Below are 18337 nucleotides of genomic sequence, written 5' to 3'. Positions count from 1 at the left end.
TCATGGACCTCGTCGGGCTGTCGAGGAGGCTCCCTTTCAAGGATGGGGGAAGAGGCATGACCCGCATCATCATGCATGACTGGTGGCGTGTAATTAGGAGGTAATCCATAAGGGTAAGCCGCCCGGTTGTATCCCAAATAGGGGTTGTTGTTGTGCCCCAGTGTGCTCCTTTCTCGTCCTACTGCGTCTGGGGGAGGATGGTGCGCGGTAGCTAGGAGAGTTGGGTCTGCTTCGGCAGCCGAACTAACAGCGGCAGCGGTAGCCACGTTTTTCTCCATGAGTTGCCTCATTCCTAACATGGCCTCCATCATGGAAGCCATTTGTTCTTTCAGAGCCGACATGTCGGCTTTCATGTGTTCCTGTGTCTCCTCTTGATCACCCATCGTTCTAGATTTGGATCTGGTGTGATAGGGATGCCTTGGGGCGCACTTAGTTATGGTGTTTTTCCTAGAAAAACCAAACGTGAGGAGTAGGTAAAGAATGATGAATGCATGCTAGAGATAAAATGCAGGAGTGATTTGATTCGCACTGACTTTTGGAGTAAAAACATGGGATAAACTCATTTTATTCAAAAAGCTATACGGGCCATTAAATCTATCATATGCTGACAATAGTCGAGAAGTCCGTGGATCTCCTCAGGGTCGAAGTAGGTGTCTGCCATTGCTTTGGCCTTGGCTAGCAATCGGGGAAGTTCTTGACTCTCGTTCAAGGTAAAAGCAAATCGGTTCATCCATATCGTTGCCTCTTGATGTAGCGAGTCGATCACCCTTCCTCTAGCCTCCTTTTCCGCGTACACTTGGGCATACTCATCCGCCACTCTATGCTCGTGGGCCGTGGCTAGATTTAGTTCTTCTTGGTACTTGCTAATGATGGCTAACATGTTGGTCTCTGTCTCGCATAACCGCTGAGACAAGTTTCTTTTGGACCTCGAGCAAACCTTCAACTCATCTTTCAAGATCAAACTGTCTACTCGAGATTGGTCCCTTTCCTCTCTCCGGAGCTTAAGCTTTCTATTGCTGCCCCACAGAGCCCCTCGAAACTTGTTTCGGCCATGCTCTTCCCTACGAGCCCTCTTGGTTTCTTGTTCCAAGGCTTTGGTGGTAACTGTATTCATATCTCTCAGTTCGGCATTCTCCTTTCGGATCTTCAGAGCTGCTGATTTTAACCTTTCTTTGACTGTTTGAGCTTGCTTGAGTTCCGCCCTAAGGGCCTGCACTTCTTCGTCTTCCTCCGATGCCTCAACTTCCTCCCTTTTAGCGGTTCTCAAACTTGGTAGCCAATCCAAACCTTGCACGTGGGCTCTCAACCACTTATGGTAGCCACCGATGGGCCCATTGTTACTGCCCCTGAGTTCTTTGTCCTTCTTTCGCACCACCTCCCATGCCTTGCGAACCTTATGAAGTGTCTCCACGTTGGTCTTATTGAAACCTCGCGAAATGATAGGTGCGATCTCTTCCTCTAGTGGTGCCCCTCTCATAGGGTAGCCAAGTTGTCTTATAGCAAGAACGGGATTGTAACTGATGCAACCCCTTGTCCCCATCAAGGGAACATTCAGAAATCCTCCACACGAAATAAGAACTCCGACTCTCCCTTCTTTCCATCGAGGGAACCAGTTGATAGACGCTCCTTCTTTGTTTGCTAAGAGTTGGTCCCAATTTGCACCTCCTTTCTCTGTGCATGAACGGTGACTTTCTAGCGGGCAAGCATGCCTTACCTCTTGGCGAAAAAGGTGCGAAACCAACCATACATAAAGAGCTAGAGTACAGCAAACAATCCTCGTATTTCTCTTCTCACATCTTCGGTCGAAGGTGTCATATAGGTCGGCTAGCATAGCGACAACCGGGCTTTCCTTGTGGTTATGTAGGCGAGAAAAGCGTCCATCGCTGCTAGGTCCACCAACCCATCCACATTCGAAAAGAGGACTCCTCCGAAGATTAACGGTGCGAGAATGTCTATGAACGGGGCCCATTCTCCTTTACCTTCCAAGATTCTTGCTTTTGCCTCCAAATATTTTCTCGGTATTCCAACCACCCCATTTTCGACTTGCTTTCTGTGGTCTAATTCCTGCTCTGAGACTTGGACTATTTTAGAAAATCTAGCTGATGAGGGATAGAACCCTGAGAAGAGGTATGGTTTCCTTCCCCCTAGAGGGCATCCTAGGATCTCTTCAAATTCTTCTACCATGGGTGATAGCTGGAAGTCCCTAAAGGTGAAGCACCTCAACGGCTGATCATAATACTGGGCGAGGGAGGCAATGGCCTCTGTGGAGACTTCTACCATGTCTAGGTCCTAGATTTTGCCGTATGCTTTGCGAAAAGCTTGCCGCTGGAGCTGACCCATCAAATGCCCTAACTCTTTTAGACTGGTGATCCCTAGGCTCTTGATCTTGACTTGATAGAACCTCTTTTTAAGCGAAGGCGTTTGACTTGATCCCATTTTTACTAAAGTGAAACAAAATCTAACGTGAATCAAAACTCTGACATCTATCATGGGTGGAATGGATGAATGCATGAAGAAATGCATATGACACAGATGCAATTTACGAATACGGGAGCCCGGGAAATCGTCTCCTTCTTAGATACAATGTCTTGGGGTAGCACAGTGTCCAACGTATGTATTTAAGAAAGTGACACGGACCATCCATTAGTTTGCCAAAGGGAGGGGATCAAGACAGAACCCGTGCATGATGCATATGCGAAAGGCATAACACGGGGATGTACATAGTACGACAATATTAACAATAAAATATAAGCAAAAGGGTACATGACACTTATGCATGGCAGTGTGAAAAATGGCACGCAGCGTGTTTGCTCCGTGCCCCTATTTTAGGGACCTACACGGGAGGGAGCTAAAAGGGATTTTTTAGTGATAATTCCCAAGGTGGTTATATCTCTCTTGATGATCTCTAGAGGTATCATCCCCTTCGAAGAACATATTGCAGCAATAGGGACTACTAGCAACAATATGTTATCAAAGATAAAAACTCTAGATGAGGGTTCACTGTAATCAAGCAAGTCGGAGTCCTAGCATGATCACAGATTCACCTCCACTCCTTACGTTCCCATGAACCCAGGTATAGGGCCCCTTTTTCAACTCACCGTGTGTGCAAATAGTGTTGGTGTTTGGTGTGCATCAAATGAATAAATATTTACCTCATGCATACATTTTAAAACACACTAAAAGCATCAAAGAGTTATATATACAAGAACATAAGAAAAATAAAGGGAAACCAACAAAGGAGAAAGTCATGATAAAACATTGCACAAGATTAAATGGCCTAACTCTCTAAAAACATTCCCCAGTGGAGTCGCCAATTGTCGCAACCTACCCTTCGGCGGGAGGGCGAGGCGTGACTCGCGGGATGCGTCTTCCAAGAAAGGAATACGCGCGGAGTCGCCACCAATGTTTATTCGAGGAAAACGTCGGAAAAACCGGAAAGGTGTGGTCTACGAACATTAAGTGAAAGGTTCAGGAGTTGTATTTACACACGGGGAAGGTATTAGCACCCCACACGTCCGTCACAAGAGACGACAGCCTTTAATCAAATGTGCAAATATGACTTCAATTTATATTATTTTCCCTTTTTTCGTTCTTACGTCTTTTTATGCCTTTTTATATTTTTATCTTTTTGTGGTCGACGAGGGTATTTCCCTTGCTCCTACGTATTCCTCAATTGTGATAAGGAAATCAGACCTACGTAGTTCTTTGTGAACAAAGTGTTTGGTTAAGTTGTTTTTATCCCTTTTTTTGCAAAATATGTTTTTTGTTGAATGAAAGGTCATTTAAGGCGTTGGACCATTAAACAATCTTTCGATTCTTTTGAAAGGAGAGATAACATTAAGACATTGTACCATTAATGATCTCTTATTATTTTTTGAAAGAGGTAATAAAGTTACATGTTGATTTTAGACCTTTAGAAATCTACATTTAACCAATAAAAGCGGAAGAGACCATTTCAAGGCGTTGGACCTCTAAAAATGGCTTTTTTAGGTGATGACAAAAAGTTTGGTTTATGAATTGATTTTAGCCTTAGTTTCACTTTGGTTATTAGTCAATTCGATTAAGAAAGGAAAGTCCCAAAGAAAAACGTCCGATTGATTTATTTTTTTATTTTACTAAAAGATATTCTTTATTATTATATTATTATTTTGCCTCTTTTTTGGTTTTAAACGTGGTTACGGCATGACCGAATGGTCGGAATTCATTTTAACAGAAATTAAAAGATGTTATAATACGAATGATCGGTGGAAATTTATTTTATTTTTGATTAGGCAAGAAAATGACTTAAATAAATGACTAAAGCACGTCAAAAGGGGGTACAGAAAGTAAATGAAATGAAAACAAAAGCACGCGAAACAAATGAGGACCACTAAGGGTACATAGAATAAATTGAAAAGTTTGATTTCGGGAACTTACCGATTGAAGACCGAAGAACGACAAAGAAAGAACGGCGAACGACGAAGAATGGTTGAAAATCTTCACGAAATTACCCACGGAAATGTCTCGGTAGCACTTCGAAAGCGCCTCGGCTTGGATTTTCTTCTCGAAAACAATTTTTCTCACTAATTTTAAGTGAATCTCAGATACCAGGAGGGTTGAACATTTTTGTTCCTCCCTCCTCCCCCTATTTATAAGAAAATGGGGGAGGAGCTTGCTACCCAGCTCTGGAGAACATCCTGGAAGGCCCAAGTGGGCCTGGTTGCTATTTGCACCCCCTGTTTACTAAATACACCTCCTTGCCTTTTTTTTGGTGATTTTTTTTCCGTAACGTTATGAAACTTTACGAATTTTGTAACGATACTTGTTTTCTTTCCATAATGTTACAAAACCTTACGGATTACGTAATCATCCCCTTTTTGGCTTCCGGGATGTTACGGAACTTTACGGATTGCGCACTAACACTTCCTTTTGACTTCCGGCATGTCACGAAACTTCACGGGTTGTGCAACAATGCTTTCTTTTGACTTCCGACATGTCATGGAACTTCACGAATTGCCTAACGATGGGTGCCAAGTACCTCGAAGTAGTCAAACGAGGGTTGCATCCCAAAAACGGACGGTCCCCGAACGAAATTAGGGTATGACAAGTTTTACTCTCTGGTAATCAATTACCAGATTATAGTAATCGATTACCAGTGGTTTTAAAACGTTAAGATTTTCAAAATTCAAAATGAAGAGTCACATTTGTTGATGTGTAATCGATTACACCTTGTCATACCCTAATTTCGTCCGAGGATTATTACTTGATGACATGCAACCTTTGATTGGCCGCTTTGAGATACTTGGCATCCTTTGTTGCACAATATGTGAAGTCCCGAGACGCGCCGGAAATCAAAAGGAAGCAGGGTTACGCGATCCATGAAATTTCGTATTGTAGCAGAAACCAAAAGGAGGTGTTGTTGCGCAATCCGTGAGTTTCCGTAACTTCTTCGAAAGCTAAAAAAGAGTAAATACATGATCCGTAAGGTTCCGTAACCTTACGGAAAGAAAATATGTATCGTTACGAAATTCGTAAAGTTTCGTAACGTTACGGAAAAAGAATCACCAAAAAACAGTAAGGGGGTGTATTTAGTAAAATGGGGGGTGCAAATGGTAATTTTCGAATCTAGGCCCTTCTAGAGGTTTCTGGGCAATTTCTTGCTTAAGTTGGAAGCAATCTAGCTCGCCTGGGCGAGCTAGGTCGCAACCACCTCCCCCGTTTTGTTAAAAAATGGGATTCCGGGACACCCGTAATGCTTCCGTAAAATTCCCATAACCCTAAATAAGCATATTTCACTTAATACGGGTAAGAGGGAAGAGAAAAAAAAAGGAGAAAATCAAGTCCTATATGCTTCCGTAAGGCTTCCGTAACTTTTCCGTAAATTACGAAAGAAGGGGTGAACTTATTAAAATTGGGGGGTGCAGATAGCAATTTCAAAATTTTGAGTTGGGCTTTCCAGAATGTTTTTTTGAAGCTGGATTGCTTCTGGAGGAAGCAACCCAGCTCGCCTGGGCGAGCTGGGCGGCAACCTCCTCCCCCTTTTTCCTATAAATAGGCTAAAGGGGGTTGTTCTAAGGATCCTGGATCCCCCTGGTGATGTATTTCAGCTGTTTTGGGTGAAAAAAATTATTTCCGTGAAGAAAATCCAAGTCGAGGTGCTTCCGTAACGCTTCCGAAATGTTTCCGTAAGCAAATCGGTGAAGGTTTTCTTCCGTTTTTCACCGTTCTTCATTATTCAACGGGTAAGTTTCCGAATCGAGCTTTTCAATTCATTCTATGTACCCGTGGTGGTCCACATTTTGTTTCATGTATTTTTATTTCTCTTTTTCATTTACTTTTCGTACCCCCTTTTTGACGTGCTTCAGTCATTTATTTAAGTCATTTATCGCCTAATCAAAAAATAAAATAAATTTCCACCGATCATTTGATTTGTAATATCCGTTAATTTCTGTTAAAATGAATTCCGACCGTTCGGTCATGCCGTAACCACGTTGGAAATAAAAAAAAAGGTAAAATAATAATATAATAAAAAAAATACCTTTTAGTAAAATAAAGCGAAAAATCAATCGGACGCTTTCTCTTTGGGATTTCTCATTCTTAATCGAATTGACTAATAACTAAAGTGAAACTAAGGCTAAAATCAACTCGCCTAGTCAAGCTCGTCCACAAAAAAGTTCACTAAATGGGGTTTGAAAGTTTATCATTTCAGTTTTCCTTATCAAGTAAATGGATCATTTTTAAGGTCCAACGCCTTAAAATGATCACTTTTCAAGTAAAAAGAATCACTTGATTCACTCTTAAGAAAGAACTACGTAGGTCTGATTTCCTCTTCGATGGAGGGTACGTAGGAGCAAAAGCCCCGCTTTTGTCGACCTCAAAAAATAAAAAGAAATAAAAGTTAAGGTAATACAATTTCCACAATTCTAAAAAATAGGCTGTTGTGCTTTGAGACAAACGTGAGAGGTGCTAATACCTTCCTCAAACGTAAATACAACTCCCGAACTTAGAATTTTCATTTTGACCGGTTTCCTTCGGTTTTTCCGAAGTTTCCCACAAATAAACGTTGGTGGCGACTCCGCGCATCTTTCCTCCTTTGGAAAGCGCACCCGTGAGCCTTGCCTCGCTCGCCCGCGAAAGGGCATGTTGCGACACACCTTTATGGTAATCGATTACCAGTGACTGTTTTCGAAAAATTCATTTCCAATAGTCACATTTCTTCAAGTGACTTGTTTCTGAAGATTCTTTCAAAAGTCATATCTTTTTATGTGATTATTTTTTAAAGGAATTGCCAAGAGCTACAAGTTTTGACTTGAGTCATCAAGAAACTATAAATATGTGACCTTGGCATGAAACAATTTAATTCATCTCAATCATTTCTTTCAATCATCTTTCAATATTTTCTTTCATCTCTTTCAACAGTTTTTCTGTTTCATTTTCTCTTCATCTTTCTAAAAGTTTTTTTTCAAAACTTTCTCTTCCAAGAAAAGTTCTTTGTTAAAAAACTTGTGCTATTCATCTTTTTCATTCTCTTCTCCCTTTGCCAAAAAGAATTCGCCAAGGACTAACCGCCTGAATTCTTTTTGTGTCTCTCTTCTCCCTTTTCCAAAAGAATGAAGGACTAACCGCCTGAATTCTTTTGTGTCTCCCTTCTCCCTTCTCAAAGAATTCAAAACGACACAGTCAGAGAATTCTTTTGATTCTTCCCATTCCCTTATACCAAAGTGTTCAAAGGACTAACCGCCTAAGAATTCTTTTGTATCCCCATTCACAAAGTATCAAAGGTTTAACCGTCTGAGATCTTTGTCTTAACACATTGGAGGGTACATCCTTTGTGGTACAAGTAGAGGGTACATCTATTTGGGTTGTTGACTGAGAATAAGAGAGGGTACATTTCTTGTGGATCAGTTCTAGTGGAGGGTACATCCGCTAGGTTCAAAGAGAACAAGGGAGGGTACATCCCTTGTGAATCTTTGCTTGTAAAAGGATTTTTACAAGGTTGAAAGAAATCTCAAGGACCGCAGGTCGCTTGGGGACTGGATGTAGGCACGGGTTGTTGCCGAACCAGTATAAAAACTCTTGTGTTTTGTCTCCTTCTTCCCTACTCTTTTATTTTCCGCTGTGCATTTTAATTTCCGCTTTTACTTTTGGTTAAGTTTCTCTTCTACTCCTTATTCTATTAACAACATAGTAAAAGCCTTAGAAGAGTAAATTTTTAATTAGTAAAGGTTTAGGAATAATTAATTCAACCCCCCCATCTTAATTATTCTGAGGCCATTCGATCCAACACGGGAGTCAAACTAACTCTTGCGTCCGAGCTTTTAGTCACTTGTATAGCCGCTAATGATCCCATTGCTGCTTCCCCTAAGCTCCTTATCCCATTGCCTTTCGGACCCTTTGAAATATCCTTGCTTTGGGGTCACTGAAACCCCGTGCATGAAGGGCGTGGTACTTTCTTCCGACGACACTCCTCTCATGGGGTAGCCAAGTTGTCTTATGGCAAGGACGGGATTATAATTGATACAACCCCTCGTCCCCATCAGGGGGATGTTAGGGAACCCTTCACACGAGGACAAAACTTCGACTCTTCCTTCCTTCCATCAAGGGAACCAATTGACGGATGCCCCTACTATACTAGCCTAGAGTTGTTCCCAAATTGCCTAAACGATCGGTTGAAATTCATTTTAACATTGACTAAGTGAGATTACGGCTTAAATGATCGATCAAAACTCACTTAAAACAAAGAAAAATATCATCGATGGTAGAAGAATGAAGATGAAGACATGTAAAGCAAGGATAGACCCCTAAGGATGCATAGAATCAATTTAAAGCTTCAAAATAGAAAACTAACCGTTCAACGAACAATGAAGAACGGACGAAGAACGATGAAGAATGTTGGATTTCCCCTGCGGTTACTTTTTGTTCCACTTTTTCTTTGCATGAATATATTCAAGGGAAATTCGGTTTTCCAGAAAGTGCACCGGATTATCAAGTATTTAAAAATTAAAACGGATGAATCTGAGTATCGTCCTCAGATCTGAGCACCGTCCTCAAATCCCTCTTGTTGGACTAGGCCCAATTTAGATCTGAATATAAATATATTCAGATCTGAGGACTGAATCAATCCAAGCTTCGTCCCTAGATCCCTCCTGTTGGACTAGGCCCAATTTAGACGGTCCTCTTAGATTTAGACTAACTTAAACTGAGTTTCGTTCGTAGATCCCTCTTGTAAGACTAGACTCAGCTCAAGCAGCTTACGAAAGTTTAGACTAATTTAGCCTAAGCTTCGTCCGTAGATCCCTCTTGTAAGACTATACTTAGACTAAACGTCATTATTGTAACAGCATACTTAAAACCAAAACCTAATCCGCAGATCCCTCTTGTAAGACTAAGTTTCGATCCTGCTTCAATCAAGTTCTAAGGCAACAATACATTTCCCAATGCTAAAGTCACCTAACTATGCACACAAATGGATGATCGGACCAAAAGCATACAAACATTAAGCATTGAAGGAAGCATTGAACACAGAAAATATAATCAATTAGATATTAAGTATTTACATCAGCTGTTCATTAGAAATCCCCAACTAGGGTGTTTAGCCAGCCATTAGAGAGAAAGCCTAACAATAATGAGCTTACAAAATCTAGGTATCTCTGCAAAAGCTGCTCCTCTTGCTACCTCCAGAGCTCTTTTCTCGAAATAGACACTATGGTGTATTGTGGAATTTTGTGCCCTGGGCATTGTACCCTAATTCTGCACAAAACAGGCTTTAAATAAGCTTTGAAATCGTGACGTTGTGCTTAGCACCACCCTCGCGCTTAGCACGAGTAAATGGGTTTGGGCTTAGCGCCAATCGTGCGCTGAGCCTGGCTGAAGACACTTGCTACGCTTAGTGCACTGATCTCAAGCTTAGCGCGCGGCCTTGATGCTGACGCTCTGCCAGATTCTCCTTGGCGCTAAGCACACTGAAGCTGCGCTTAGCGGTGGATGCACGCTTAGACCAACTGCTACTTTTTGCACTTCAAAACTTAGCCTCTTTTTCATCTGAAATTGCATATATTTCATCATTAAATTTAATGGACATATTCTAGAGACTGCTTTAACCATAAAACAAGATTTTTTTACAAGATTACTCCAAAATAACCATAAATTGGGGAACTATACAAGTTTTGGAAAATGATTTCTATAAAAAAGTTATTCGTATAAGGCGACTAACAACTCCCCCAAATTTACAATTTTGCTTGTCCTCAAGCAAAGAAAGAACAGCTCACTAGTCCTTAAGTGACAAAGATAGTGGTCAGTCAAAAGAAAATGGTGTCTGATTCATAAAGGAATTCAACCATATGAACTGAATATCATGAAATTCTTAAATCAATTACTTCTCACAAGCATGCAGCTTTTCAAAGATCTCACAGCTAAAATAAGCTAGTAAGCATGGTAGAAATCAAGGAAGGATCATCAACCAAAAACTCACAGTCATTGTTTCACTCAAGCTCAAGTGTTTAGGCTTATTCCATCATAAACAACCAACACAAGTTCCAACCTTTGCATTTCATCTCATATCATACAGCAATGAACACACAAAATTGAATCCAAAGGACTTTCTAGGCTTGTAATGGGGTTAGGCTGCCAACAATTCATGGTTTTTCTAGGATTCAGAAGCTTAGGTTTTAGGAGAGCATTCATCCATAGAATAACCTTCATTTTTTCATTCATTCCTAACCCATACTCACCCTTTATTTAGGCACTTAGCTTAATTCATTGAATTACAGCATACAAACTTATTAACTTTATTTGTACTTACAGTTTTTTTTAACACAACATATACAGAGATATTATGTGTATGTACAGACATAGTGTGTATGCTGTTTACTTTGACCATTTCCATCCTTACCTAGTGCCTCCCCCAAATTTGGGACAAATTTACCTTGATAATAACTCCCCCAAATTTGGTACAAATTTTCTTTGAACCCAGCTTCTGTGGATGATGCTCTCCTACAACCTAAGTCAAGGTAGTAGAAGATACAATTGAATAGGCTCAAGGTTCAATCAATCAATCAATTCATTCAGCTCAAACTAGGTGCAAGGGATAATTCATTCAAACATATGGTCAGCTTTTTGGCTAAATGGCTATTCATAATCAAACATGGCCTTCATCATCCTCAAATTCATGCATCCAATCCATACTTTAGATATTCATGCAAAAATCAGTACTAAATGATAGTTGTTTCTCTCAAAATTTAAAGATTCCACTCTCACCAGGATACAATTAATGCATTCCTTCACAATCAATCTAACAACCAACTAACATTTTCAGACATACTTCCAATCACATGCTCATTCTCTTCTAATGACTGCAAACTTGATCAAAACAATCATCTAATCATCCCAATCCATTCAATTTATACATTTGCTCAATCGAATCATTTTCAAACACTCATTTCATACCAAACAAGCCACTGCATACAAAGTTCAACCAATTCACTGTTCAATCAAGCTTCTTGTACAAGCAAACAAACAACTACACTACTGAAATTTAAATGCGGAAATTTAAAGAACTGAAACATAAAAGCTGAAATTTAAATGACATAAATCATAAAATAACTGAAAATAAATTGAAGTGTTCAGAATGCAAAAATTTAAACGTCCTGCTCCTCCTAGGGCTGGTCTTCATTCAAATCCAGTGCTGGAGCTACTGATGAATCTTGTACAAGCTGCTCAGGCTCTGCAGCTGGTGCAGTATCCTCAGGTATATATGCAGGGGCTGGAGATGGAGTCTGATCTGGAATAGTCTCCTCCTCCTCTGCTACTACTGGTGTCAATGGCTCCTCAGTATCAGGCTCCTAGGCTGTAGAGGCCCCACCCCCTCCAAAAGAAGAGGGATGGTCTCCTGGCCAGGCCACCTGAGCCTCAAACTCCTCCATGCTCATAATGGAGGGCAAGCCCAAGCCCTAAAGGCTCTGGATGATAATGGACTGCCCCTTGTGGATGCTCTGGAGCATGGAATGCAGCATCTGTGGTGTAAAAATAAAATCTGATGGTCCTGCAGATATAGGAGCTGGAAAAATAGATGTGGATGCAAATGGGATAGATGGAATAGGTGTTGGAGCTGAGGAAGGGGGAACCACAGATGATGCAATCCTACCCCGCAAGGGTATTGGATAGAAGACTCCAAGAGGAATGGGCTAGAGCTGCTAAAGAAGGCCTTGGGGTTCTCATGAATCCCAGGCTAGATTTCTGAGCCCATGGACCAAGGTTGGGTCCTCTCTTCTTTGTAAATATTAAAATAGATTTTTCCTTCTTTTGGGCCTTGTATTTTGGCCATTCTATTAGTATAGGGTTTTAGCCTTGTATTTCAAGGTATTTTGAGTAGTCTTTGTAGTAGGGACTTTTTTTTTGTATTTTCATGTATTTTGTCATGGGGATGAGCTTAGCTATTATAGGAGGTGTGTAGCTAAGTTCTAGCTTCTCATCTCAAGGAGGTGAGCATAGCTATTAGAGAGGTGTGTGTAGCTAAGCTCTGGCTTCTTTAGGAATCTTTTCAAGGAAGCTTCTCAAGGAGGTGAGCTTAGTTATTAGAGGGATGTGTGTAGCTAAGCTCTAGCTTCTTAAGGAAGTTTTCTCAAAGAAGCTTCTCAAGGAAGTTTTCTCAAGAAAGCTTCTCAAGGAAGCTACCTAGTCTATAAATAGGAACATGTGTAACACTTGTTGTAACTTTGATGAATGAGAGTCTTGTGAGACACAACTCAAAGTTCAACTTCTCTCCCTTTTTCTTCCTTCAATTTCGTGCTCCCCCCTCTCTCTTTCTCTCCCTCTATCTTTTCCTCCATTAAGCGTCCTCTCCAAGCTTCTTATCCAAGGCTCATCTTGGTGGTGAAGCTCCTTCTTCCAAGGCTCATCTTTTCCTCCATTAAGCATCCTCTAGCTTGCTTTTTTTGTGCTTTTCATTGCTTTAATTGTTGAATAATCCTTGGAAATTTGTCTTGTTAAAACTCTATTGGTTTAGTTTTCATTTCATTTTTTTTTGTCTTTGGTTATTGCTTGTCTCTTTGTTTCCTTGCTTGTGAGTTGCCATATAGGGAATTGGAAAGGAGTATTGGTGCCATATCTTGAAGAATTTGAGTAAAGAAGCAAGGGGCCAACCACCTTAAGAGCTATTGGACTAAGAAGCACTCCAAATTGAGTGAAACACTAAAGAGAGAATAGTCACCACAATTGAGGACTTTTTTTTTTGTAATTTTGTAATTGACAATATGTTTTGCTTTCAAATTTTGTAACAAAAAGGCCTTTCATTGGAAGTAAGTTGGGAGCCTCCAATAGGTCACCCTACTTCCATTTGTGTGTAATAATTTTAGGCAATTTTCCCTTAGGATAGTGAGTGTTTTGTTGGGAACCTTAAATGAGGTGATCCAAACACTCTTAGGATCCGCCTAGTTTGCATTTCTTGCACTTTAATTTCTTGCTTATTTTCATAGCTTATTTTTCCTTTACCCTCCATTGTCAAACCGCCTAGATAGCTTGCCTTTTAACAATTAGTTTTTACCTTATCTTTCACACCTCTTTTAGTGTTTATTTTGGCTAGTTTCAACCATAGTTTCTTTTACCTTTTTTTCAAACCCCCAACATGAAAGAACCATAACTTAGGAACCAACATGAGTCTTCATTCTTCATCTAGTGTTAATGGTGAGGGTTCTACTCCTAAGGACCCCTTGTATAAGACATTAGATGAGTTGAGATCCCTTAAGTTGTGGAAAGAAAAACAAGAGAGAAAAGAAAAAGGTAAAAAAAGAGTGGAAGAAATAACTCAAGATGAAAGAGAGAAAATAAGAGAGGAAGAAAGAAGAAAAATAATGAAAGAAATGAAAAGAGAAAAGCATGCCTCCTATAGTAGTCATGACTCTTGCAAGAGTTTAAGTGAAGAACTTAGCGACTATTATAGAGGGCGCCATAGTTCACATACTAAACATCACTCCCAAAGAAGAGAAAAGGATAGAAGGCCTCAAGAGGGTAACATTAGCCTCTCATATTTCCATGGAAAAGATAATGTTGAGGCCTACTTAGATTGGGAAATGAAGGTTGAACAACTCTTTGCTTGCCATCATATTAGCGAAGAGAGAAAAGTTCCATTGGCTACCCTTAGCTTTCAAGGGTATGCCCTCTATTGGTGGACTTCCCTTGTTAGGGAACGAAGGATTCATGGGGATCCTCCAATAGAGTATTGGAATGATCTTAAGAGTGCCCTTAGGAAGAGGCACATTCCCTCCTACTATGAAAGAGAGCTTATGGACAAGCTCCAAAGGTTTAGACAAGGGAGTATGAGTGTTGAAGAATATAGACAACAAATGGAACTACTCCTTTTAAGAGCTGGACTTAGGGAGGAGGAAAGAACAAACATAGCTAGGTTCCTTAGTGGACTTAATATAGAAGTGAGGGACAAGGTTGAACTCCTTCCATATAGGGACCTAGATGAGCTAGTCCAACTTTGAATAAGAGTGGAGCAACAACTTAAAAGAAAGCCTTCTTCAAAATCTTATGGCTCTCACTCTTATCCAAGGAAGGACCAAGCCCATGGAATTTTTGGGGCTGCACCTTCAAAACCCAAGGAAGATAAGGGTAAGACCATAGAGAAATACACCTCTAAGACTAGTTCCCAAGAAAGGACTTGCAACATTAAATGCTTCAAATGTCTTGGGAGAGGTCACATTGCTTCTCAATGCCCCACAAAGAAAACCATGATCATGAGGGGCCAAGACATTTATAGTAGTCAAGAGGAGACTACCTCTTGCCCTTCCTCTAGTGGAAGTGAAGATGAAGTAAGGGGTGAAGAGTCTAGTGAGGAAGTCTACCCCCATGAAGAAGGTGACCTCTTAATGGTTAGAAGGCTCCTTGGAGGTCAATCTTGTGATCTATCTCAATCCCAAAGAGAGAACATCTTTCATACAAGATGCAAAATTTTAGATAAAACTTGTTCTCTCATTGTGGATAGTGGATCTTGTTACAATTGTTGTAGCTCAAGATTAGTTTCCAAGTTGAACCTCACTATCATTCCCCACCCAAAACCTTATAAACTTCAATGGCTCAATGAGCAAGGGGAAATGATAGTTAACCAACAAGTGAAGGTACCTTTCTCCATTGGGACATATAAGGATGAAGTTAATTGTGATATAGTTCCCATGGAGGCAGGACATATTCTTTTAGGAAGGCCATGGCAATTTGATAGGAAGGGCACTCCTTCTTAAACAATCTTTCTACCTTCTCCTATCAAGGGAAAAATCTCTTAGCACTGCTATACCTCTTGAGCTTGAGGTTATTCCTCAAGTAAAAGAGTTGTTGGATGAGGGTTTGATTCGCAAGAGCTTAAATCCTTGTGCTTTGTTGGTGCCTAAAATAGGTATTATTAGGCACCAAATCCCTATGATAGGTGGTATGATGAATGTGTTGAGTGGTGCAACACTCTTTTGTAAAATCACTCATGCACCCAACATCTTCATGATTTTTGTACATAGGGACTCACTAATGCAAACCTAGGTGCTCATGTGGGACACCTTAGGTTTGTCGTAATTTTTTGTAGCAATAATCAACATGAAAATAAAGAAAAAAGTACGTTTTATTCAATTACTTTCCTTAACTTTTTAAATAGTGATCAAGGGCTTCCCATGGAGCCTAAGAGAATAAAGGTCATTCCTAAGTGGCCTACTCCACCAAGTATAAGGGAAATTTGGGGCTTCAATATCTTAACAAACTTTTACAAAAGGTTTGTCCCATATTTTTCTATACTTGTGATCGAGGCCGTACCCGAATCAAATAAACATGAAAATGCAGTAACTAGAAAGTGATCCTAGGTCGTTTCCCAACGAGCAGTGACAAACCAAATGTTCATAATATACTTGCAGTAACAGTAACGATTGGGGGGGGAGGGGTTTGGTTGTTTGGTAATTAAAGAGCAGAACAAGTAAACTGGAATACGAAACTACTAATATTAAAAACGGGTTGTTTCCTCTGATTCAGAAGCCATTCTCTTATCCTGGGTTATTGAGAATTCGTCCCTAACAGTCAACCACTTAATCCAACCCTAATTCAATTTACTAAGCGAAAATCAACTTAGGGTTTTCAATACGTGATTAGGCACCACATACACCAGTTAGCGCTTCATCCATTAAGCATGAGCGCAAGTTAGGCTCAGAGGCAATTAATCGAACACGAAGCGTGCATTGATTAATATTCACGAAATTGGGATAACTGGTGAAAGGAAAACTGCCAGGAAACCACATTACAAGCGAAACCTCAAAGAGAGTTGGGCTTCGTCCTCAAAAGGAAACAACACCAGAAAATCTAGCCTTCCATGGATTCAAACAGAAAACGCAAATGAAACATGAAGCAGAAACGTAAATGAACAGAAACGTAAATGAGACAGAAACGTAAATGAAAGTAGAAGAAGAAGCAAGAATGAACTCGTAATTAGAAGCAGAAAACGAAAATCTGCATTAAGAACGAAAACCGTAACAAGGGAACAGAAAAACGTGAAAACCTAAAACCAAAGCTCTAAATAATGAAAATAGCATAACAAAATGCCTTGCACGAATCCCAGGGCTGCTATTTAAAAAGAGTCACTCAAAGTCACTGGGGCCTATTACAATACTCTGGCCCAAAACGAAATAAACACTGAACAACATAAAATAAAATTGCGAAATTTCCTAATTAGAAATTAACTAAGGTAAGCGCTGCTTTATTTGCCCTCTTCAAGTCCATAACCAAAATCCGGATTAAGCCCAATGTTTCATTAATTCCTGAAATTAGATTAAAAACATCAAATTAGCTAAATGAGCCCAAATAATAAAACTGCCTGATTAATTGACAATTAAGACCAATCAGTAATTAAAATGGTGCAAAAAGGGTTTAGAAAATAGAAGAAAATGATGGCACATCAACTTGTAGCACCACTCATTGAGTTGGTGAGGAACTATATTCTCTAATGGGAAGATGGCCAGGAAAAGGGTTTTCAATCCTTACCGTACTCTAACATACCCAACATCACTAATACATATGTTTTTATTCTTTTTACAGGTGTTGAGGAAAGAATTAATGAGTTTCAAGAACCTCTAGATTTGAGGTCAAATCCTTTTCAAGGGGGAGGGAATGATGCAATCCTACCCCCCAAGGGCATTGGATAGAAGACTCCAAGAACATTGGGCCAAAGATGCAAGAGAAGGCCCTAGGGTTCTCATGAGCCTTAGGGTAGATTTCGGGCCCATGGGCTAAGTATGAGCCCACTTATCTTTGTACATATTATATTAAGGTTTCATTAATTTTGGGTCTTGTATTTAGGGCTCCATAATGTAGGTAGGGTACCCTAGAAATAAAGGATTTTTCAGCCCTTGTATTTTAGGGCACCTAGAAATATAGGATTCCTTTGAAATCTTTTGTAAGAAACAGAAGATATCTCAGGCGATTAGTCCTTTGAAATCTTTTGTCAAGAGGGAGGAGGGAAGAAACAAAAGAATTCTCAGGCGGTTAGTCCTATGAATCTTTTGACAAGAGAAAGAAGTGAATCAAGAAAAAGAATAACACAAGTTTTTGGTCAATGAACTTTTCTTGAAAGAGAAAGTATTGAACAAAAACTCTTAGAAAGATGAAGAGAAATGAATGAAAGAAATAGGTCTTTTTGAATGAAAGAAATCAGTCTTAGTTGTATTTGAAATTCGTGCCATGGTCACATATTTATAATATTTGATCACTCAAGTTAAAGTTTGTGACTCTTGGCAATTTCTTTAAAACTAGTCACCTTTTAAAAATTGAGACTCTTTTGAAAACTAGTCACTTAAAAAGTTGTGACTTTTGAAAAAATCTTCAGAAACAAGTCAATTTAAGAATTGTGACTTTTGGAAATTTATTTTTCGAAATCAGTCACTCGTAATCGATTATCATTATAGTGTAATCGATTACACATCAAAAGATGTGACTCTTTATTTTTAAATTTGAAAATCAAATCGTTTAGAAACATTGGTAATCAATTACAAGTACTATGTAATCTATTACACAAGTTTAAAATGATTTGAAAATGTTTTATCACTAGTTGTGACTCTTGAAATTTGAAATCTAATGTTTTAAAACATTGGTAATTGATTACATGATTATGGTAATCGATTACAGCTTTGTAAATCAGTTTTGAAAACAATGTTGGCTACTAGTAATCAATTACTGTCTTCTGGTAATTGATTACCAGAGAGTAAAACTCTTTGGTAAAAGATTTTGTGAAAAAAAATTTGTGCTACTCAATGTTTTGAAAAACTTTTTTTGTACTTATCTTGATTGAGTCTTCTCTTGATTCTTGAATCTTGAGTCTTAAATCTTGATCTTCATT

The sequence above is a fragment of the Glycine max genome, chromosome 11, assembly GCF_000004515.6.
Source record: "Glycine max cultivar Williams 82 chromosome 11, Glycine_max_v4.0, whole genome shotgun sequence".
NCBI lineage: Eukaryota > Viridiplantae > Streptophyta > Magnoliopsida > Fabales > Fabaceae > Glycine > Glycine max.
Note: the sequence above shows the minus strand (reverse complement) of the source record.